This window comes from Zonotrichia albicollis, chromosome 4, assembly GCF_047830755.1.
Source record: "Zonotrichia albicollis isolate bZonAlb1 chromosome 4, bZonAlb1.hap1, whole genome shotgun sequence".
Taxonomy (NCBI): Eukaryota; Metazoa; Chordata; class Aves; order Passeriformes; family Passerellidae; genus Zonotrichia; species Zonotrichia albicollis.
The window spans coordinates 25264435-25288011 of record NC_133822.1 but is presented as its reverse complement, the minus strand read 5'-3'; the positions used below and the strand labels follow the sequence as shown (position 1 = coordinate 25288011).

Below are 23577 nucleotides of genomic sequence, written 5' to 3'. Positions count from 1 at the left end.
GTCAGGAGCCCAGCTTTCTCACAGCCTCCCTAAGGAAGATGAGCCTCTTCCCCTAATTTCTGCCTCAGAAAAATGACCAACCCATGGCACACAGAACTTGTTGACAGCAAACTCACACCCAGCTCTCCTCCTGTAGCACACACCACCTCCTAAAGGTACGTGCCTCTTATCTTCCAGCCTTGCCCACATGGACCGCAAGTTCCTTTGATTCACTAAAACCACAAGGGAGGCAAGCAGCAGGCCTAAAGCAGAATATTATCTTAATTCTTGAGTTATGACTGGGTTTTCTGACAGCTGATCACCATCACAGATGTCCATCCTCACTACATCAAAAGCCACCTAAAGACAGTGCTCTGTGGTCTCACACAGGACAGCTTAACCCCAAGCAGCACTGCTGTGCTCTGTGTCAAGCTGGTCGCTTTCTGGTCTGCTCCTGGGAAATAGGGGAACAGCAGAACTTTGTACATTTCATTTTGTTCTAGTTCCCTCTTCCATTCTTGGAAGAAAAGCCCAAAGACTTTTAATTTATGGTATATTTCAGTTTGAAACAAAGACTAAGCTCACAGGTAAACTGCTAAGCAAATACATGAACTGAAGTGAAAGAACACCGGTAGTAAAAAAGAAAATTCAATTTCTATTCAGAGTATTTCAAAAACTCTTATGAATTTAGTAATTTTCTGCCAGAACTTGTTCACTAGAATGAGTTCTGACAAAAGATTCTGCTACACTCTACCAACTCCTTAAAACAAAAAAAAACTTTTATGCTCCCTTGTATGCTAAATAGCCTTTGTTATCTCTTTGGAGTATCAGGTTACCAATTCCAATCCCATTAGCTGCATGAAAACACTGCATTGTATCCAGTGTGACTGTTCTTTGTTAGTCCCGTGCTCCTCTGTGCCACTTCCACTGCTCAAAATACAGTCTCCAACTCAGCTTATTCAAAGTTTCTGTCCTTGCCCCCAGTGAAAACAGTGCAAATGCTTGGATTGACTTGGAGGCAGGGATGAAAACCAGGGCAAACTTACTAAAAAAAAAAAAACCCACAAAACACCACCAAAAAACCTGAAAAACCACCACAATCACTTGCTGGTGGGCAAGGACAAAGGCATTCAACCACTGCCATATGTTTCTCTCCAGACAGGAATTATTATTCCAGGTACAACTGCTAGTTAATATTGCCAGCTACACAGCTGCAACGGCACATTTGAGAATTTGCTCTCTTGATTCCCAATATCAACTTCTAAATATCAGCTGTGGCATCTTCCTACTTTCTTCTCCAAGAAGACTCTGACATGTGCAGCCACTGATGAGTTCCTTTTAACTTTCCCTCATATGTCAAATAGAAGAGGGAGAAGAAAGACAAGGACAGACACAGCTTTTACAAGTGTTTAAGTGCCTAAAAATGGTGCAATTTAATATGGACCGGGAGGATTTACATTAATGAGTGCTCTCTCCTTCTCTGTTTGCAGGGAAAACTGATTTCTTTACAAATTTCACTTAATGCCACACTAGTCAGAATGAACATTAGTATCAATCTACTGGATAATTGCTATTAATTCACTAATTGTCAAGATACACGCAGCTTTTATATGGCTTCAAGCTTAGTATTTAAGAAACACAGACTGACAAGCAAATACCTACCTTTCAGAAAGCAAGAAATTACACTCTGCTCTCAATAACCCCATTTTATTCAGAAGGATGAAATCACCATCAGCACAGGCATGGCAGGAGGGAGTGGAACAGAGAGGAGAGAAAGCAGATCAGATCTGTTGAAGATCTCCAAACAGCCCTGTGACAAGAACAGCACACCCTTCAACCCCCAAAGCCACATCGTCTCCCCACTTCAGCACAGACACAAAACATCTGGCTGCCCAATGGAATTACAGCCTCTCTTTATCCTTGCTCACAAAATTGCTGACTGAGAGTAAAACCTTAATTTCCAAAGGTTCTTCCCGAAACTCCAAACTCCTTTCGAACAACAGCTTGGAAACATTGACAAACACTTCAGGAGTCCAAAAATATTTTAGCAAAATACTTCCAGCTCACTTGAAGCAAAAGTTGCAGCTCTGAAGAGTCCTGGGGAGAACACAATACAAAGCAAGCCCCGAGAGCCTGGCCAGTTTAAAACAGGACCATGCAGAGGCACAGCAAGGTACAGGCTGGATACATGTCAGGTACTGTTGCAGGAAGGGAAGTAAAACTCAAGGTTACACCGAGCACAGCTTTCAAAGCTAGTAAATAAATTCAAACTATGATGTTGAGCCTGGAGCAAGGGCAGAAGCTGGAAGTCAGTTGCATTACACATTTCTAGAAGTTTCCCTCCCCTTTCTGCTCAAAGGGGTAGTAAGGCATTAAAATCTGACGTCTCAAAATACCATAAAACCATCATGACTGCCAACATGGGGAAAAAGAACTCTCCTTTCAAAGACATAGATGTCACATCACACTACTAAGGAGGAAGCAATACCACAGCAGAGGACAACGTTCAAGCTCACCTTTAAAGCTGTGCTGCTTGCTTGCAGGTGAAAAACAAATCCCGGAGTGCCTCACAACTTTTCCAAGCTCAAATATCCTCTTAGCGCATCTGCATGAGCATTTTCCACTGACAAAGAAGGTTAAACCCTCTTAGCTGAAACACACATTGCTCTATCTACAGTGCTCACTCCAATCCTCAAAATTAATGTCAGTCCCACACAGAAAAACTTCAGAGATCTTCACAGGTTATCCATGGATTACTTGTAACTCTCTGCTATTATTTCCTCTGAGTTCCACTATCTGGGACCACATAGAACACACAGACCATGATATGAAGATTCAGTTGGCAACAATGGGTGTAGACGTGTCTTGCACAGCAGACTCTAATAATGGAGTTTAAGTAAAAATGTAACTTATAATACTTGGAATTGGCAGCATCCTCCTGTATTATAATGCAGTACACTGGAGTTACCTTAGTTACTGTGGATGAAGTGAACTGTTTCCCCAAACTCAGTTTGAAAGAGCACAATGTAACTGGCTGCAATGTAACTTTACTGCTCATGTTTCGTAGCTGAAATTAATCCAGTAATGTATATCACCACCTTTGGAGACACAAGTGATCAACAGATCACTCTCTGTGAACTATCCCATACATATGGGGGGAAAAAATATCTTTTTATAAATATTTACTCATTTAAATTACAGCTCTATCTTGCTACCCACACAGAGGAGACTACAGAGATGACCGTCTGTTCTCATTACCATTCCTCCCTTCTTGTGCTAAAGATAGCATGGAGAGTAAAAATAAATAAATCCTCAACAGCATTAGGAATTAGACAATGTCATGTTGAAAGATACCCCAGATGAGGAGCCTTATCTCTCCTGGCTGGCTGGGAGGGCAGGGGGACTCTGACCCACAGAAGGGAGGTAGCACTTAAGCCTCCCCTAGGTGGTCTCTTGCAGCAGGCTCTACTCCAGCTGCAATCGCTCCTCAGCCCTAACTGGATGCCTGGAACTCTGGAACAGCTCAGCAGAGTATTTAAACAGATGGATGGTACAGGCCACTGGAACAAACCCCATTTTTCCCTGGCTGCAGCTCTCTTTCAGTGCATTCCTTTGAAGTCTGTGCCACTGAGGAATCAACAACAGCTGAGAAACATGTGTTATCATACAACACCGAGCGCAGCCACAGCACTGCACAGCAAGATGCTTTTGTGCAATAATCCTGCACTCCAGCAAGCATTACAGGGTCTTTTGGTGTGGGTGAGCCCGTTTTCCAAGCACAACAAGAAAGTAAACAGATTCCTCCCTCCTTAAGGAGTGACTCAAAAGCAGAAAGGTGAATTACACAGATTTCTCAAGCTCCTGCCAGCTGAAAGCTCACAGTGCCGGTCTCCTAGCGTCCTCCCAGATACATTAACACTCTCCATATTTATGTCACCACAAAGATGACCAGATGCTCGAAGAGACACGAGTGAAGTAACAACCCAGAGGGGTCTGCAGTTCCCCTGGCAGATGTGACAAACCTCTGTATCTACAGCTCAAACCCACCTTCCTTTCCCAAGCAGGGTAAGTTCTGGGATCTCAACTTCACAGGTGACAAACTGGAGAGAGACTGAGCAGGATGGCACCGCTCAGCACACACAGACTCAGCCCCCTCCCCACACTTTATCAGCACAGACAGAGATAACATACAGCCCTCAGAAGAGCCAAGGGAGAAAACACCATGACCATCCCCTTATCAGCCAGGAAAACCACTCCTGTCAAAGGCATGAGATCACCGCATGCTTTGAAGGGGAATGGGAAGGGTAGGAAGAATTAGTAATTTATGAAACTGAATTTGAGACTAGATTTGCCGTCAAGATTCAGAAGCACAGAGCTAGCGATGCACATATACAGGAGGAGAGCAAGTTATAAACACACAACACATATATACACAAACACACCTTTACTTGCCCAATAACAACTTTCTACAAAACCGAGTATAATTTTCCCTGGAGAAAAGCAACAGGTCAGAGCCTCACATTTGCAAAGTACCCCAATCTCAAATATTACAGGAAGGCAGGCATTGAGATTATAACAAATCTCATCACACTGTAAAGTCCCAACCCCACCATGAAAAAATTACAGGAAAACCCAGGCTTTCAAAAAAGCCCCAGAAAACCCAAAACCATTTACATTTAATGTCAAGACAGAAGTCTTAAAGACTTAAAACCCAAGCAAAAAACATGAAATTAGAAAGCAAACACACTGGTGGACTAAGCTAAGTTCATAATTACAGACCTCACAAAATAAAATTACCAGGAACAACAAGCATCACGCTGAGGGGGGTCCTCAGCCCAGTTCCCACAGCACAGTTTTCCACCCTGCAATTCAGTTTAACAGTTTCTTTCTCAAGAGGTCAATGCTGTCCTTCAAGTCAGCTTGAGGCAGACTTAAGGGACCATAGAAAAAGCATGCACCGATACTCTCAGAGATAGTCAGAGGATAAAAAATAGCCCCAGTCTCAAAACCTTTGCAGCAATGTAAAAATCCAGTGTTGCTCCAAATAAACGGTGATGCTCAAGATCCCTACAACTTTCCAAGAATGAGGATCGGCATGAGCCAAACTAACACCAGATCAGCAATCAGAATGACAACTGAACATTTACATGCAATTATTCTGACAAATCGGATGAAAAAGCACTTAAGAGAATGGGGGCAATCTCAGTATCCCGGGAGGTGCAGGCAGGAAGGCAGCTTAGGCAGGAGGTCACACTGCCCTGTGATGGCAGAAGCAGGAACAGAACCCACCACTGCCCTTTCAGCAACTCAATCTCCTTCATTCCTTTTCAGAGCTTCGCTCTAACAGATTTTAAGAAGTTGTATTAATCAACTTAATTTGGCTCTTCAGAATGATTGCTGGTGTTGCCAGCAATGGTTTGAAGTAGTTTTGAAAGACTTAAACTTCTTGGTAAATATGACTTGGTATTTCTCTCCTCCTGTTTCCCACTATGCCAAACTTTTCCATCTCCAGGAAAGATTAAAAACAAGATTAATTCAAACAATGGATCAAGTTCTACTGGGCTCCCAGAAGTGGAAAGGATGGAGAGATTACTCAACTGTGAGAAGTGAATCACCTTTATCTCTCAGTTGTCCTAAAGGGCACACAACTAAGTACAATGAATCCCAAGCAGTCCCTCGGTTCCATATCAAAAAAATTTTTTGCTCTAAGACTCAGAGAAGTACTTCCAATTTCATGTCTAGCCTACTTTCCAATGAGATATCATCAAACAAAAAGTTAATCCGAAATTAAATTTTCTCTCTTCTCTAAAAAAAAGCGGGGGGAGAGTAAGGCTGTGATTTTATTTGCAGTTCAGCCACGTGGTGTTTTGGACTTTTGGAAGAGTATCTATCAGAAGAGGCAATGTAACAGAAGGAAGAACCACCCCCAATCGAAAGAGCTGACAGTTCATTCACAAGCTACATATTCTCTACTGAAAAAGACAGAGCCCTTTACTTTCACAGCACTTCACACAACCGCACCGCGCCCAAACACAATTAGCAGGGAGCCTGGACGCCCTTAAACAGGTGTCTTGCACAAATCACTAGGCAATTGATTCGCTCGCTCTCCACAGCCCGGCAAACACTCAATTTCAACGTGTGATACCGACCAGAGATGAGGCAGAAACTCACAGGTCCGAACCAGGCTTCCAAAGCACTTTTTGCCACGGATGAGAGCAGTTTCCAGCGGTTTTGTTAAATGTGTCAAGCTCCGGCACACCTGCAGCCTGGGGATGGGAGGCGTGACAGGTGTAATTCCAAAGGGGTCACCGCAATCTGGGGCCTTCCCCCGCCTCCTGATTTCCCTCACTGACGAAACCCACGAGCAACACTGAAATGCAGCTTAGGACTGCGTTCGAATCACCATTCTGCTGGGCAGAAAGCAGGCTGGCACACACTGGACCAGAACAACCCCAAACCGGACCCTGGAGCAGACCCACACCACTCCAGAGCTGGGGAAAGCAAGCAGCAGAATCCATTTCCTTACCCTTAAAGTTCATGCCTCTGTATTGTCCTACCGCACTGTATTTGCTTAAGCTTTTCTCATCAATACTACCCCACGAGAAAAAAAAAAAAAAAAAAAAAAAGACAAACACAAACCAAAAAGTCTCATGCATTCCCTGCCGACAAAACACATTTTCTTGTAATCTTTCTTCTTACTGGGGAAGAAAAAGAGAGAGGGAGGGGTTGGGGCAGGAATAAAAGAGATTAATCGTGAAACAAACCGGCACTGCCCGAAGAAGGGGGAGAAGAAAAAAAATACCAAAACAAATAGTCCACGTAGCAAAAAGGGGGAAAAATGAAAAGGAGAAAAATAGGTTTCATTTTCTTTCCGGTGACAGGAAAAGAAGGGGAAAGAAAACTACTACAAAGATTTCCCTGTGTAAGAAAAGTAGGTTTTGAATTCCCTGCCTCAAGGACACCGAAAAATATCCCTTACTTTTCCACGCGATGCCCAACGGATGCCAGGAGAGAGAAAAAGCCGGAGGAAGCCGGGTAAGTAGCGAAGGAAGAAGCCAAAGGGCAGAAGCGAGTGCGAGAGGGCTGGGAAAAGGCGAGAGGGGGAACGGCAGAGCCGAAAACGCCAAAAAAAAAAAAAAAAAAAAAAAAAAAAAAAAAAAACCAGAAACAACAGGAAAAGAAACCAAAAAAAATCCCAAGAAAATCCGAGGGGAGGTGGGAAACGAGAGAGAGGGACGGGAAAGTTGGCGAGCGAGGAGGAGGCAGGGAAGGGTCACAAACCCCACAGCGGGGACGAGCCGGGAGCTGCCGGAGAGGGGACGCGGAGCCGGGAGAGCGAGCGGGGGACGGAGGGAGCGAGCGGGGCAGGGGAGCAGGACTAGGGAGCAGGACTTACCGCCCGTCCCCTCGCTCGCCGCGCCGGCAGCGGCTCCGGGCGCCCGTCCCGCGGCGGCTCCGGGGCAGCGCCAGCGGCCGCCGGCCCCGCCTCGCTGCCCGCGGGGGGCGGCGCGGCCGGAGCAGCACCCGGGGCTCGGCGCGGCCCTGCCCCGCTGCTGCCCCGCTCCTCCCCGCCGCGGGGCTGGGCGGGCGGCACTGCGGGGAGGGACGGGGGGGCCTCCGCCTCCTTCCTGCCACTGCCTCGCTCCCCTTCACTGGGGGAGACATGTAACGGAACTGGGGCGCCAGCACAGCATTGTGGGAGCTCTTAAAGCCGCAGCCGCCCCCGCCGCCCCGGGCCCGGCCCGGCAGCCTCGGGAGGCGGCGGCGCTGCAGCCTCGCCTGAGTGGAGCCCCCGGAGCCCTGCCTGGCACCGAGAGCCGCCTCCGCGGGCTCAGGCGCTGCAGCCTCGCCTGATGGGAGCCCCCCGAGCCGTGCCCGGCACCAGGTGCTGCAGCCTCGCCTGAGGGGAGCCCCCCGAGCTGTGCCCGGCACCGGAGCCGCCTCCGCGGGCTCAGGCGCTGTAGCCTCGCCTGAGGGGAGCCCCCCGAGCCGTGTCCGGCACCGCGGGGCTGTGGGAGCTCCGGGCCGCCCGCTCTCCTCCGCACCCCCTCACGAAGCACAGGGCGATCCCCGGAGACCTCGGGTTACTCTGTGGTTTTCCACGAGATTTTATTTTTTTTTTTCTCAACCCCCCCCCCCCCCCCTCGCCATTGTTTCTGGAAGAAACGAGAATGCCTTTGGTGCTTGTTTGAACCGGGATGCGGGAAGCCGGCAGGCAGTTATGTGTTGTTGCTGATTTGGATTTTGATGATGGAAAATTCCCCGGAAAAAAAAAAATAGAAAAAGTCATAAACCTCAGAGCAGCAAAGACTGCAGGCGGCTGTTTGGGGCAAAAAGTTTTGAGTATGAAGTTTTTATCAGTTTTGGGGAAATGACCATTAAAAAAATCCGAAACCTATTTGGAAATGAACTTCAGCGCTGTGATGCACAGGCATTTTTCGCTGTCTGCAAACGCTGGCGCAGGGTCTGCGCTCAGTTCCAGCAGCTGCAGCAGCAGAGCAGCAGCAGTCGGTCAGTCAGTCAGTCCCAGCTCTTCCCTGGGCTTGTGGCCTGCCCAAAACTGCCTGTGCCATGCCCAGGACACGCTGGTCATTTAAAAAAGAGTCTCATAAAAAACTATTTCTTGCTTGTATTATCACTATTCCTCTTGCAGGTTTTTGAGCATCCCAAAGTGTTTTTATGGAGGTGGTTTTTTTGCAATTCCTGATCCTTCAGGGGAGAGCAGGGTTTTGCTTCCATGCAGGGTGTTGCTTCCACACAACTCTGTGCACAGAGGATATTTTCAAGAGTACATGCATAACTTCAGTTTAGATACAAGCAAATAAATAATTGTGAGATTTGGGTTTGGGAATGTTAGTACAAATATTCCTAGTAGGTCTGAATCTTGGGTTATGATCACATCTTTCTTAGTGGGTTCATTTTGCTAAGCAGATTTTTTTGTAAGCACACCTCCAAAGTTCCTGCTGAAAAAAGTCTTCAGAAGGCTGTCATTTTTATTTCTTTGTTTAGACTTTTTTATCCTCTTTTACAGGAAGAGGTGCTAAGCAGTCTGTGAGAAAAGCCTTAAGCACAACATGAAGTGGAGGTTATAAAAATTAGATTATTCTGTTGGGGACCATGTGCTTTCTGTGGTCAGTTAAACACACACACTCACCTTCAGTGTAAGAAACTTTACAAAAACCATCACTTGAGGGATGAAAGGAAAAAGGAATGGTGCTGATGACCAGTTCTGTACTATACTGGATAGATTTATTTGCACTAAGCATCTTTTACTATGACTTTCAAGAATGTCAGGCAACATCCTAAAAGCTTGATGCATTTTCTAGGTAGATTCTTTATATTTAACCTCCTTTATATTTAACCAACTATACCTGCCAAGATGCTGCTGTTCTCAGAATATACCACTGCTTACTTTTGTTTTTCATGAAGCCTGTAAACACAACAGGAGCCATAAAACTCATGGAAGAAATTTTCCCAAAATTCAGGCTTCCCAGGGACTCTTATGGAGTGAATGACCTGGGAAGCTATTGAAGCTATGTGACCTGGGAAATTATTGTTAGGAGGAGAAAAGCCTTTTTGAAGGAGTTAATGGTTTACTGAAAACAAGTACATGATAAGTCATTGAATTCGTGTTGTTTGCCCCTTTCAGGTGCTCAGAACTGGGGGCCACAACATCAAACATGGAGTTTTCTATTCAAAGTTCACTCACCTATTCGTTTCTAAAGCCCAACAAGTAATTTTTATACACTTTTTGTGCAATTTCCTGTGAGAAAGTTTAGTGAATGAAAAACACCCCTTCACAGGCAGAATTAATGGCCACAATTAAGAGATTTCTGAATGTTCAGCACATGCACAACAAGGCATAAAATGTTTATGTTCAGTTTTGTGGTGTTTGACTTGCTGGCTGAGCACTGGCATTTTTAATATTCTAATGTCTTATTTCTTCCTATTTCCCTTCTGAAATTTGGTTATGAAGTCACCTAAGAGAACACATTTCCACTGCTTCAGAATAGTGTTTGTGAATTTTTCAGAGCAATTTTTGCACAGCTTGATATGACAGGATGTCCAGAGAGGGCATCAAATACATTTTCAAGAGTGATTTCATACATCAAAAAATGTGACTATTGTGGAAGGTGGGGTGGTGGCAAAAAGAGAAAAATGAATTTCTGTGTTGCTTCAATTACATAAATTTGACCAAGAATTTGACCAAGGCTAGCACAGGGAACATGACAGTAGTCATTTAAGCAAATAGGGGGGAATCAGGCTCAAATCCAGCCATGAAATGGGGCTAAAATTGTACAAATACCTCCCTTATGTAACACAGCAGTCCAGCTGCTCTTTTTGTGAAAGAACAAGATGCCTTGTTTTCCCAGAAAATTGGTTTGGAAGATGTTACAGAGCGATGCTAAATTGTACCAGCCAAGGGCAGCACTTTGTGCTGGTGCAGGTGACTCTGCTGTGACAGTTCTTCACTCCTGGTGCCCACCCCAATCATTTAACTTGGTTACTTTTCATGTAATCCCAAATAATTTGAGTCACATTCACCTTCACTTAATCCTTTTTCCACACTTTGCTGGAGGAGGGTAACGAGGATCTAGCCAGAGAAGTTTTCAGATCTGTAGGGAAGCAATTTTCCCATAAAGATCCTGCTTTGGTTTTGCCAAAGGGGTAATTTAGGTACCCCAGGAAAGGAGTAAGACACCCTTTGGATTCCTGTTGCACAGGGAATTCCTTACACCACACAGCCACGCACATGCAGAGCCTTACACATATGTTCTTAATGAGCATGGAAAGGAGAAAATAAGCCCACATGCCTTTTGGTTATGTAAGTTTTCCAAGAATGATGCCTTTTTGACCAAAACCAAGAAGAGAATGTTCCTGAGGTGCCTTAATTTCCTCCTCTCCTCGATCTAGCAGCAGCTACCTCTGCCCTTGCCACTGTCATTTCACCTTGAGAAATGCAGTGTCTCGGTGGGCCTTTCAAGTTCAATCCAGACAATAAAATCCAGCTCACTGAGAACAGAAACAGCTCTGTGTGACCAGTGACAAGTGATCAGCGCTGCTTTCACTGTCATGGGTTTGCAGGAAGCTCTTCATGGTCAGAACAGAGCAAACTCTGTCTCTGCAAATGCTTTCTTGAGGAAAAGTAGGGCTGGATCCAGCAAATTCTTTAACTGTGTACATATATCCCAGCATGTGAGTAGTCTCAGTGGGACTGCTTGCATGATCAAAGTCAGGCATGTGCTTAAGTACTTTGCTGACTTGGGTCCATAGCAAATAAATCTGAACTGATACCCAACAAGCAGAAAAACAAGCTAATTTGGAGTGGGGTTGATTTATGTCCAGTGGTGTATTTGATTAACTGTAAAATGAACATTTCAAGAGGCTGGCTTCTTTGAAAATAGAGCTGCTGTCTGATATTCAGGGGAAGCAAGCAAATATCAGATTAAAATTTAAGTGCATTCTTCAAACTCTTTCTTCTTAGTTTTGTTTTCCTTTTCAGTTAATATTTATTTCTTGCAGCCTGAGGAGCAATAATTCCTGGTTGTTTCTCCTCTGTGTTTTCTAGGTCTTGCCTTGCTGTGCATTGAGTATGAGTGATGTGCTGTGTTCGATATACAGAAAAATGCAATCTCAGTCTTCAAATGGTTGAAATTCAGAAGACAGATATTCTAAGATGGGAAATAGGTTCTATTTCTGTTTCACACAGCAGATTCTGGGTACTCACAGAGACTGCAGATTTCAAGACTCGGCTCTGTGGAAGAGATCCAAATGAGCTCAAAAAAGAATCCCAAACCAAATTCTTCCCCTTTCTTTCTGACCTGGACGTGAATGTTAACTCATACTAACTAGGGAATTAGCCTTGAATAAGCAACCAGAGCAAATTTATTTTTGTTGTCAGTACAAGCAGTAACTCTCCTAGTTCCTGGGTCCAGCCTAAGCACAGTATGAATATATTCAGGGGTAGTTACAGTTCTGGCAGGCAAGATACTCAATATTCATGAGTGTGGCTCTTCTGTTTATTTCACAGGAATGGGAATCAGGTGAGCCTGGTTCTGTCTGTTCATCAACAAATGGCTTTTTTCCTCTGATTTTTCTTGGTTAATAGAAAGTCATCTTCTTCCTTCAGAGATAGACCAGTTCACTCAAGTTAGAGGAAGATGTTGAAGTCTAAAGTGGGGAATGTTACAGAGGAGTGAAACATTACTAGTGGACCTCACCCTCGTGCACTGGCCATAAGATTATAAGATTTGGATGAACACCTTAAACCAGTTTTTAAAGGCCTGTTTAAATCAATAGTTTTCTGGAATGGTTGATAGTAAACCATAATTTTTGAAGTATTTTTCTTCAAGTTCTGTCTTCTGTAGATCACTGCACACGTCTTGGATTTTATTAGAGAAAAAAGTAAGTTTGTAGTTACCATGGTTTCAAAGAAACGCAAGAAAGATGTGAACCTTGACAATTCTGGAACCAAAATGCAAATAAGAGGAAATCTAAAAGTCTTATGATAAAGGAGGAGAAATTACTAATATCAATCTTCAGACATTTAATTTGAACATAATGACAACAAAAATGCTCCACCTGTTAAGTTTTCTGCAAGTACTTTGCATCCCCTTTTTGCCAAGTCCTGGAAAGAAATACCACTCTAAATCTCAAGAAATTCAGAAGAGAGAAAATTATGTACTGTGGCTCTGAGAAAGTGACCAGATATCAACCAAAACAAATTAATATCTCTGTGGGGACTTGCATCTCTCTTGCCTGGACGACCTAGATGGTAACAGAACCATTGCACCAAGCAAGGACTGAGAAACCATCTGAAGATCAAACTGTCTACAGCGAGTCTTCTGTTGAAGATTGGCTCAGCAGAGAAAAAAACTCACACCTTAAGAGAAATCCAATGATGGAGACAAAAATAGTTGACTTAACTAGGAGGGAATGACAAGGAGAAGATTTTAATTTAGGAACCTGGAAATGTGCCCTTGAAATGGGTGTAATATTTAATGCAGGAGTTAATTTGCTGGGTGTCTGGAAATCTGTGCCCTTCTCTGATCAAGGACATTTAGACAGGAATATTCTTTTAAGATGCACAGAAAATTTGTAAAACCTTTGTAATTCCAATGTTTCTTTGGGTTGGGTGTTTTGATTTTGTTTTTCCTGTAAAATATAGCAGAATCCTCTCTCTCTCTCTCTCTCTCTCTCTCTCTCCAGGTGTGATACAAAACTTTAGGATAGTAGGATATCCTTCCATGGAGTTCAAAAACCAGGAATACTTAAAGGATCTGGCATGATACTGTTACTTTTGAGTTAGAACAATTATCATTTCCAGTGTAAGATATGCCTCATCATGCAACATTTTAAAATATATTTATAACTATATTCACTTCAGTTTATAAATCAGTTTTGTTGTTTTTCTGCTGTATGTCCGGCAGATGTGCCAAAAGACATGCCTGCTTTTCTGTTATGAAGAGATTTTTATCATGCACATTAAAAGTAATACCAAACCCCTTTCATATTTTGACCTTGTTGATAAATTCTAGACCCTCAATTTTTTTCTGCTGCACAGTATTTAATTTCTATTGAAAATGATAGGAATTACCTGTCCCCTGAAGCAGCAAAATCAAGGTTAATATACTTTAAAATACAAAGAGTGCAAAATTTCAAAAGCACCTCAGTAGTTGCTGAGCTTAAGCCCCATTTTCATAAGTAAGTTAGGGCCAGATCTCCAAAGCTTTTGGAAAATGCAAATAGATGCCTCGAGGGCTTTCAAAACACACATTAAAATGGAGAAGGAAAAAAACCCCACCACAGAATAAAGTATTGCTGCTGAGGTTTCCATCTTAAGAAGTTTGCATGGGAAAAAAAAGAAGAGTTTTTTACTTCTCAGGGATATTTGGAAAAGCTTGGGAATAAACACTGACACTTCACTGTACCTCCAGAAAATTTGTGATAGAAGTTTTAGGCTGTCCTACAAATCTGTTGCAACAAAAATTGGTGCTTTGCTCTGCAAGGTCTGTATTTAACCTGAGTTCAGCAGATTCATTTCTTTGTCGAAAACAGTTTCCCAGTTGTCTTGTAAAGCCTTTCTCTCAATCTCACTCCTCGCTTTTGTGGTAGGTTGGGAAACATGAGAGGGCAAGATACCCTCTTTCAACAAAGAACTAATTTCCTGATCCTTATGACCCGAGTGAGCCAAGCTTCCCCACAGAGAAACAAATTGGATGACTGTTTTAGGATAATTGGGTAGTTCTATGCCTTACAAGTAAGTTATTGGAAATCAGAGCTGTGAAAAGCTCTTTCTTTGCTTTACCTGTTGTTGCCCCTCATCGAGCCCTTTATTTTCGAGACGTTTCATTTATTGCCTGCTGCAAACTGAAAAAGAGCAAAGAAATTGGCAAAGTAAGTTGCAGATATTTACATTATCAACTGGTTGCTATTTGGTTTAAAATTTTCTTCCTGCCACTTTCCTTGTATTTTCTCTTCCTTTTACACAGTGTCTTTTTTTTAAGGCCAAAATCTTCCAAACTCTTGTCAGCCTGTGTGATGCTGCATCCACAACCACACATTCATTTACAGATCTGTGCACATCCTTGCTGGATTATGTCACAGACATATTTTATGAAAAATTATTTTGTCAGGATCTTTTCTCCTGAGAAGCTGAGAAGCTTCAGCTTCTTCATGTTTTGCTGCTTTAGAATGTGATTTGGAGAATTGTCTACCCAGCATGTGAAATTGTTTTTACTTGATGACCAGTGACAGCCACCTGTGTCAAGGCTGTGAGCAGTCACAAGATTTTATTATCATTCCTTTCTATTCCTTTCAAGCCTTCTGATTAAATCCTTTCTTCTATTCTTTTAGTATAGTTTTAATATATAATTTTCTTTTAATATAATATACGTCATAAAATAATAAATCAACCTTCTGAAACACAGAGTCAAGATTCTCATCTCTTCCCTCATCCTGAGAGCCCTGTGAACACCACCACAGGATTAGGCTTTTCTTTATGAAACCTTGACAGTCACGTGCCTTAGCTTCTAAAATCTGTTGGGAGCACTGGTGAATCAAGGTGGGAGATTCTCAGGATTGGTTTGTGCCTTGTGCTCTCCCAGGCCACAAGTCATGTAAATTTGTTGGGCAACACCCAGTGGGAGCAGGGATGGGTTGAGCAGTCATGGCAGTGGGGTCACAGCCTGGCTGTACCTCCACACACCTCACATCCCTGCTGATGAGGGGGGAGAGCAGAGCCTGCCATCCCTTCCCACCAGCTGTGTTCTGCCCAGTGTCCAGGGAGCATCAGGGAGGGGCATTTTCCAGCATCCTGGTACAAGGGAGAGCCTCCCCTGCAGCCTTGGCTGTGGATGTGCCCATGGGAGCACCTGGAGCTTGGGGTGGGGATACCCAAGCCATTCCTGGAACTGTGGTTGTGTAAACTCAGGCCCAAGCTGAGTTCAGGGCAGGCTAATTTCCATTTCTGGGAAATAATCCCAACACAATGTACTCTTTTCTATGCTAGGGAAGTATTTTAGGGCAGTTATTTCTTTAGAGCATCTTTTATTCTTTTTTACATCACTAAAGCTTTCCTTAATATTCACACAATAGTCATCCCTTAATTGTGAGAGCCAATCATCTCATTATCCATCTATAACAAGCAGAAATCCCAGCTGGATGAGATCCTACAAGTGACCCGTGCAAACTGAGGTGCAGATCCACGCTGTCTTCAGGGACATTATAGAAAACCTGAACCCTGCTCTGTTAAAATTTAACTCTAACCTATCCCACAGTGAGCACTAGGGGTGTCTGGTCAAGGTATAGGAAAGGGCTTTCAAACACAATTTTTCACAGGTATTTTTCATGTCTCTTTGAAAACTTGTGCTGGATGTTAGCAAGGGTTGCTTCCTGCTGTCAGTTTTATTGTTTCAGCCACGATTTGAAATGCTAAAATATTATTAAAGAGGTTTCTAAGCACTATTTTTAATTCAACCAGAGTTAGGAAATTCTGTTTGTCTACTTGGGTGTTCCTGAAACTTCTAGCCGCAAACTGCAGATGCAAGAAGTCTGCATGAGGTGAATTATTTTGCAAAATAATCCCAAAACAAGGTACTATTTTCTATACTGGGGAAGCATTTTAGGGCAGTTATTTCTTTAGAGCAGCTCTTTTGCTGGGTACCAAGCCCAGTCTGGCCCAGCCAGTTCCCTTCTTGTGGCTCCACACCTTTTGTAACTGGGGAGGACCCATGAGCTGCAGAAGGGTGCCAGAGTGAGGGTTCTTGCTGCTCATATTCCCTCGTGGTGGTGGCTGTCTAAGGTCTCTTTGTGGAAAGGAAAGGGGAAAAGTCACCTTACAGATCCCCTAGGGTGTTCCTGCAAGAAGGAGAAGCAGAGTCCTGTTGGGAGGTAACTTTCTGGGGCTGTCTGCTGGTGGGTGAAGGCGAGTGGCACCTTCTCCTGGTTGTAACTCCATGGGGGAGCTTAGATCTGCAATATTTTTTTTTTTCCCCAAGAGAAAATATCATACTCTTATGTGAAAATATAACTGCAAAACTTCTGAAAATGTCCATACTTACAACCACAATGGTCTTGTGAAGGGTAATTTTAATTTTGGGTACAAGGCCACATTTTCAGCATTGCTTCAAAAAAGAGCTGTAATGATTTGTACTCAATGAGCACCTGGTCTTTAATTTTGTAGACCAAATGAAAATGAGCACTGGTTTAATTTTTTTTCCCCACTACTCCTGAAACACAACCCTCTAGTGAACAGAATGATGAATATTCCAATGTCCTGAACATGATGGATTTTAATTTCTTATTAGAGGAAGCAGAGGAAGAGAGAAAGTAATAGCTTTAGAGAGAATGGCTCTGTTTGTTTTTTTAAGTACCTACATTTGCCTGGTAGTCTGCAATGTAAGTGAATTTCCTTGAAATCTGATTATTGATGTACCATTTTTTTATTATTATATCATTTATGTCAGGCAGCCCACCAGCACAATTCCTCAAAAGAGAATGAAAATGGTGTAAAAACAGAATAAGGGCTGTAATGCTAAATGGCAGGAAAAATATTAGCATCAAATGTAGTTGGTCAAAACCCAGCAAAATTGTTAAGTTATTGATGTTTTTCTGGGGGATACACTGTAAAAGGGATCTGTTAACATGGCATGGTAGAAATTTCCAACACATAGACATAATTTAATTTGTTCACTAAAACTTTCAGTGTAAATGTGGGCACGGGAGCTGTAAGTGATGCAGGCACAGCCCTCTGACACTGACTGGATGTATTTTTCTTCCCTGCTGTAAAATCACAGTTCCAGGCTGCTTTTCTGTAAGAAAAGGCCAGCAGGAAAGCTGAAAACACGCAGTAAATTGATTTAGGCCAATTTTTATTCTTTCAAGCAATAACAAAGTAACCTCTAATCTCTTTGTTTTTCTGACCTGTCCCTGACTTCTGCTGTTTGTTTGCTTTTTCATGTCACTGGCTTTGTGTCATGCCTAAAGAAAGAGATGGACTGATCTTTTGTTCCTGGCCAGTTTTCATTTGTTTTCTGCGACCTGTACGTGCAAACGGCAGAGGTGTGAGGTTTGAAATGCTAAGGGAAGCTGAAAAAAACAGGTCTTGAATACGACTCTCTTTTCAGATTATTGTAGCAGAAGACGGTTTCTCAACTAATTGCCCAGCCTTTCAGCCAAAGACAGGAACAAAGGAAGTGCCAAGCTGCTATAAGATAATCATTCTGTTTATCAGCGCTCTACAAACACCACTTGTAAAGTAATGATAAGCCCTTTGCACTCAGATAATGCGGCTGATCCAGGCGTATCTCAGAGATGCTGCGCAGATCTCCCAATTCAAAAGCGGCTCTTGCTTACACTCAGGTGAGAAATGGTGTTCCAGATGGTCCAGTGAATATTTTAGAGGCTGGCAGTGAAATCAGATGCATCTGGGGCAAGGAAGAATAGTTCCTGTAGACTGAGAAATGAAGGAGGGTAATAACAGGACATTGCTGCTTGGAACACAGAGGGACAGCCTGACTGTAAGGAAAATTTGGTTTGGACAGAATTTTGTTTCTCACTAGTGAGAGGGTTAAGAAGATGATGCTGTTTGGGTTTTGCCGGTTCAATCCTGCTGTGAAGCTGCTTTTGTTTTCTTTCATCACGATTTCTTTTTGTTTTTCTTTCATCCAAAGGCACCCTTCCTAAAACAATGTTCCCATCACTTTCAGGGAAAGTTTGCCAAAGTCATGTACCTCTTTATTCCTTGCACTTTGTGAATATTTCATCTTCCATAAGCCGTGCCAAAGACTCTCATCAGGAAAACAGGGATCTAAATAATTCTGAGATAAATGAGGGCTGTTTTTTCTCTTTTCCATATTAAGTGTTTATAAACTTCAAAGTAATAATAACCTTGAAAAAAATTACAAAACCGAATGCTTTAAAAAATCAGTTCTTTAATTCAGAAGTGCCACCATGAAGTACCTGGGATGGATTTGATTTTTTTTTTTAAACACATTGCCTCCCCATCTTATGAAAGCAATTGGTAGATGCCCACAAGACCCAGTGCCCTCAGGACTAGCCTGGCATCTCTTCCATGAAAAAAAAAAAAAGAGTTCTCAGAAGAGTCTCATTTAATTTGTGCTACTATGAACTTCCACTGAGGGAAGGCACATCTCAAATCTGAGCAAGTATTCCTTTTGGATTTGTCTTCCCATGGTCAGTGTTTACTTTCCATGTGGGTCAAAGAGTGCCGGTGCAGATCATCCCATGGGAAGTGCCAGGACAGACTGCAGCCAGAGGGATGCTCAGGGGCAGGGCTGTGGTCCCTGTGTGTGTCCTGTGGGTCATTGCCCTGATCCACTGGAGCAGGTACAGCCCATGGGGGGATTGACCGTGGGGACAAACAGCTGTGCCCAAAGAGGAGGAGAGGTCAGGGACCTGCGGTGTAAATTCGGGAGAGAAAAGCCAAGGGATGAGGGATATGGAGGGGTGACCTGAACTGAGAGTCCCCTGCTCAAGGTGTGACACTGATAGGGCTTTTCTGAGGGCTCTGTGTGATTATCACTTGCTCATCAGCAAATGAAGGGGCCAATTTCACCTTCTCTACTCTTTCTTCAGGGTTTGGCAGTGGGTTCAGAGCCCAAGCCGTGATTTGCTTTGTTCCAGGCAGGCTAATGCAGGCCATCACCTGGGAATGTGATGGAAATGGCTTTCACTCAGAATCGTGTGAGAGAATCGTGTGAGCAAAACCCCGTGCTGCCTGCCAAGTGCATTTATGTGTTTCCATCCTCCTAATTTGTGCAGACACAGAAATCCCCCAGACCAGCCTTCGCTTTCAGAGCTGTTGAGAGAAAATCCCTGCTTTCCTCTGGCCCTGGAAAAGTGTGCAGGCACAACCAGGTGCCCTTGGCATGTGCCTGAGGCCTGCACGCTGTGTGCCCTTCCCTCTGTGCCGCAGGAGAAGCCCTGAGTGCCACAGCCACGCCTCAGTGTCACACAGCTCCAGCCAAGGCACTTCTGACTCGAGCCCCCAAAGAAAACTCCACACATCTGTAATGTATTTATGGCTCTGCTTGCTCATTTGTCCTCCCTGTGGTCTCTCCTAATGAAGGGTATGAAAAATTAAACTCCTTCATGGGCTCCAGCGAGCTCAGCAGACGCAGTGAGTGAATGGTGTGTTCCTGAAGCACCGTTCTGCCAGTTACTGGCTGACAAATTCACGTGGGTCCATGGAATGGGATCTGGAATGAGCCTCCTGCACAGTCAGGGCCACGCTGTGCCAGGAGCAGGGCTCATGTGAGTCCCACTCTGGGACTGAGGGCAGTTTTATGGCCCTGAAATGGGCAGTGCTGTTCGTGCAGCACGGAGTGAATTTACAATACATTACTGCAGAATTACATTTTTTAATTACGCAGCAGCAAAATAGCCCAGAGAGGGGATGTGGACCCAATCACCCCTGATGGTGTATGGAGCAATGAAAGGGCAAAGTTGGAACTGTTGTTCTCTCTACTGTATCTTTAAAAAATGTGAATCTCCCACAAGCTGGAGGTTGCCTGTTCAGTCATTTCAAGGTGGATATAACTAACACACTGAGCAATTTACATAAGACTTATCTTTGGTTAAATTCTTTTAAAAGGATACCATCAATTTAAAGATTACTTTTCCCTGGGTCATTAAAGTTAGGCACATACTAATTTATTAAAGGGTAATGTATTATACCTGGGAAGTGATAGTATCTGCCAGAAATTCCAGGGAGGCTGTAGAGGTCTTGCTGTGATGAGCCAAGCTGATAACAGCACACAGCGAGACAGCTGCGTTAATGGAGCTGCCTGTTCCCCAGGACAGGGGGTGCAGTGCTGTGGCAATAATCCTTTGGGAAGGTGGCCTGGAGAGACACAGCAGTGGAGCCCACAGCAGGAAAAAAATGAAACACATCCGATCTTATTTACCGGGAACGCTGCAGCTCATCACGGGAGAGGACCTAACGCCACTTAGCATGCGCCAAGTGCTATCCAGCCATGTGCAAATAAAAAGCTCCTCTGTGAAAGAGCTTTCAGAATCACAAAAATGTGCAAAAAGCCTGGGTGGATGCCCCATCAAAACTCGGCCTACCAGGAGACCTGTGGAAGGTTTGCAGTGTAAATAACCCTTTCCTAAGGTATCTCTGTGAGGAATTTTGCAGGTAAAATGATCCCGTGGGGATACAAAGGTGCCCAGATCACCTGTGGTGGAGGGAGCGTGGTGATGTTCCCAGCCCATGTAATATCAGCAAGAAAATGTGTGAGCAGCAATTTCAGAAGTCAAATGTGAAGGCTACACAAACTCCACCAAGTGAGGGGATGGGCCACTGAGGCTGAAAGCTTGGCTGGGGACAGAGATGCTTCACTGGAACCAGCACTGCAGGAACAACGCTCTGGGAAGCACCTGCATCAGCAAAGGGACAAGGTGACAGATGTGAACTGGAGCAAGTCTGATCCTTCAGCCTCACTCAGCACACTGGGATTATCCCTGCAGGTCACTGAGAAACTCAGAGTAGAGCTGTTCACTAAAAACAGGAGGGGAAAAATCCCAGTGGGAATCAAAGCTGAATTGCAGACGTTGCTGCAGCAAAGCAGAACAGAAAACCCATGGCTAAGAGTGGGAGGAAAGAGCAGAGGCAGTGTGGGAGGCCCTGGAAGTTGCTCTGTGCTTGGCCTTGGCCTCTGCCAGCAGGACTGTGTAAGCAGGGAGCTCCTGCAGTGCCTGGCTCGGGGCTGGGCTGGCATTGGAGGCTGGCAGGGATGCAGGGATAGAGGAGTTCATGGACAGGAAGCTCATGGACAGGAAATGTGCACAAGGATTTCCCTCCTGTGGATGCCCAACTGGGCTACAGGGACAGGGCAGAGGGAAGGAGTATAAAACCCCCACACTTTATGCTGAAATTATTTTATTAATAATTGCAATTCTAAGCCAGTCCCAGGACTGAAGAAAAACACCCTCCAAGTTCAGCATTAAGTGCCCTACCTGATGTCTCCTGTTTTGAGATCACAAATCATTTCCAGATCTTTGGCTCCTAACAGGCACCATCAGCACAAACCTTTTCCCCAAACATTCTCTGTTTTTAACCCCTGAGAGGGCCTGGGGGAAACTCAAATGTGATCTGCTTTTCCCCTAAATCACAAGGAGGCATCACTGAGAGCTGAGGGCTGGAATGCCGTGGGGCAGGAAAGGCTTGTTCCAGAGGCCAGAGCAAAGGCATTCTCATGCAAGATCTACTGGAGGCTCCATCATCCCACACCACAGGCGCATAAAGCTCCTCCTGCCCTCCCCAGGAGCAGCAGGAGCAGGGAGGCAGGATTTGGGCACCTTGCCCAGGAACACGGTGACAAACCTTGACTCAGAGCATGAACAACCTTGCCCTTCCTGTGGACGTTTCTTTGAAAGGAGTGACTTAGCCTTAAGCAAAACTGGAACACCAAGAAATCGTTGGAATTCAAGAACCACTTGTTTTCCTTCTGCACAGTTTCAGGGTTTTTATTTTCTTTTTCTTTTTTAAGGATGAGCCTTATTGCTCTTCATGCTCATTTTCTGGTTTGAGCAACTTTTAACGTGAGAAAGACACCCAAGAAAGTTAATACACATAATTTGTGAATTTTAAGATAGCTTTAAAAGGAACTGAATGTGGTTTTTTTCAGTGCTACTGTCAAGAAATCTTCAGGTTTTGAAACGAAAATTTCTTTTCCTAATTTTTTTAAAAAAACTGCCTTCACTGGGAAGTTTTGATCTGAGCACAGAATTTGAATTGTGTGTTGGGCACTGGCTTGAGATGGATTTGTGTCTTAAGCAAGGAACTTTGCCTCTTCACTAGTTTTCCTATTTGAACTATTGTTTCTCTTCTAGCAGAGCTTTATAAACATCCAAGCAAAAAGAACTTGGGGAAATGTGCTGCTGTTATACAACTGCTAATCATTACTATTCTTCTATTGTATTTGATGACGTAAGAAAGCCCCAACCAGATGCCTTGAGATCTGAGGAAATGTCTGCAAGGCATCTTTGTGGTAACACATGGGTGCAGATTCCATTCATCATTTCCCTGACAGTTTAACTAACTATTCCCAAGCCAGAAAAGATCCCTGAAATCCCTCCCAGAAATATTAGCTGAAGGACAGGAGCAAATCACTGTAAAAGCTCAGGCAGCCTGTGTGGAAATGCCAAGGCTCAGGGACTGTCAGGAAAGGGGCTGCAGAACATAATAAAAAAAAGATGCTGCCTTGCTATACATAGATCTAAATTCTGTACACAGGGACTTGCACCTCCACTGGACAAAAAAAAACCTAAAACGAACAAACAAATAAACAAACAAAACAAACAAAAAAAGCAAAACCAAAAACCCCAAAACAACAAAAACCAAAGCAAAACAAATAAACCCACCAAAAAAAAACCCCAAAAAAACCCCAGTGTTCTGCACATTGTACACAGTTGGAACCATTCATTCAAAACCTCTGGTTTGAACTTTACGAAGTACCTGTGGGATTTACAACAAATCCCAGTTAACTTCAGTAGAACTGAGGCCCTTGCACACTTGAATAATTGAAAGCTGCAGTCAGAATCAGCAGAAACATGTTTTTCAACCTTTTACAATTTGCAGCACCTTAAAACCTTTCTTTTTTCCAGTGGAAGTGTCAGTTCCTGTATAGTGATTTAATACTGCAGAAAATAGGTTTGCTTTTCTTAGCTACCCTCTGCAGACCCCTTAAAAACACTCTATGAACACACAGAGTGCAGGTTAAAAACTGTAACTTTGACACATCTCAAAATATTTATTGTTTTCTCTAGAGCGCTTTGTCCTGGCGTCATGCAAACCATTATACAAAAGTCAGGGTCTAGTTCCTGTGGTTAGATAAAGCTGAAAAAAGCATCAACTTTAAATGTTTAGTGTTGAATTCTCTTTTTTGAGTGCCAGTTGCATAATGTTTTGAGCTCTAGCTTACAACTTTTGAATGTTTGGTGTTGGTAATGATGCATTCCTGATAGTACACTCCTTGTGCTGGTCCTCTGTGCACTGTAAAAGCCCCATGTTAACACCAAAATTTTATATTGACATATGGGGGGGAGGAGCCACTCTCCACACCTGCTTCC

General features: G+C 43.8%; 1 protein-coding gene and 1 long non-coding RNA gene across 4 annotated transcripts in view; one reads left to right on the top strand and one right to left on the bottom strand.

Annotated features, from left to right (window-relative positions):
- The window catches only part of RASSF8 (Ras association domain family member 8), a 73180-nt gene extending 65638 nt beyond the window's left edge, over positions 1 to 7542 (bottom strand). The window contains exons 1-2 of one of the 3 annotated variants that reach the window (XM_074539161.1): positions 7376 to 7542; positions 6129 to 6245 (exon numbers count right to left, since the gene is read on the bottom strand). The gene's annotated coding sequence lies outside the window, so the exon portion shown is untranslated. Of the gene's footprint in view, positions 1 to 6128; positions 6246 to 6958; positions 7076 to 7375 lie in introns of those variants that run through there. The other 2 variants (XM_074539160.1, XM_074539162.1) reach the window with 2 other exon arrangements.
- Positions 6608 to 23577, top strand: part of LOC113458707 (uncharacterized) — a 226239-nt gene continuing 209269 nt past the window's right edge. The window contains exon 1 of the long non-coding RNA XR_012579946.1: positions 6608 to 7014. This is a non-coding gene — a long non-coding RNA (uncharacterized LOC113458707). The remainder of the gene's footprint in view (positions 7015 to 23577) is intronic.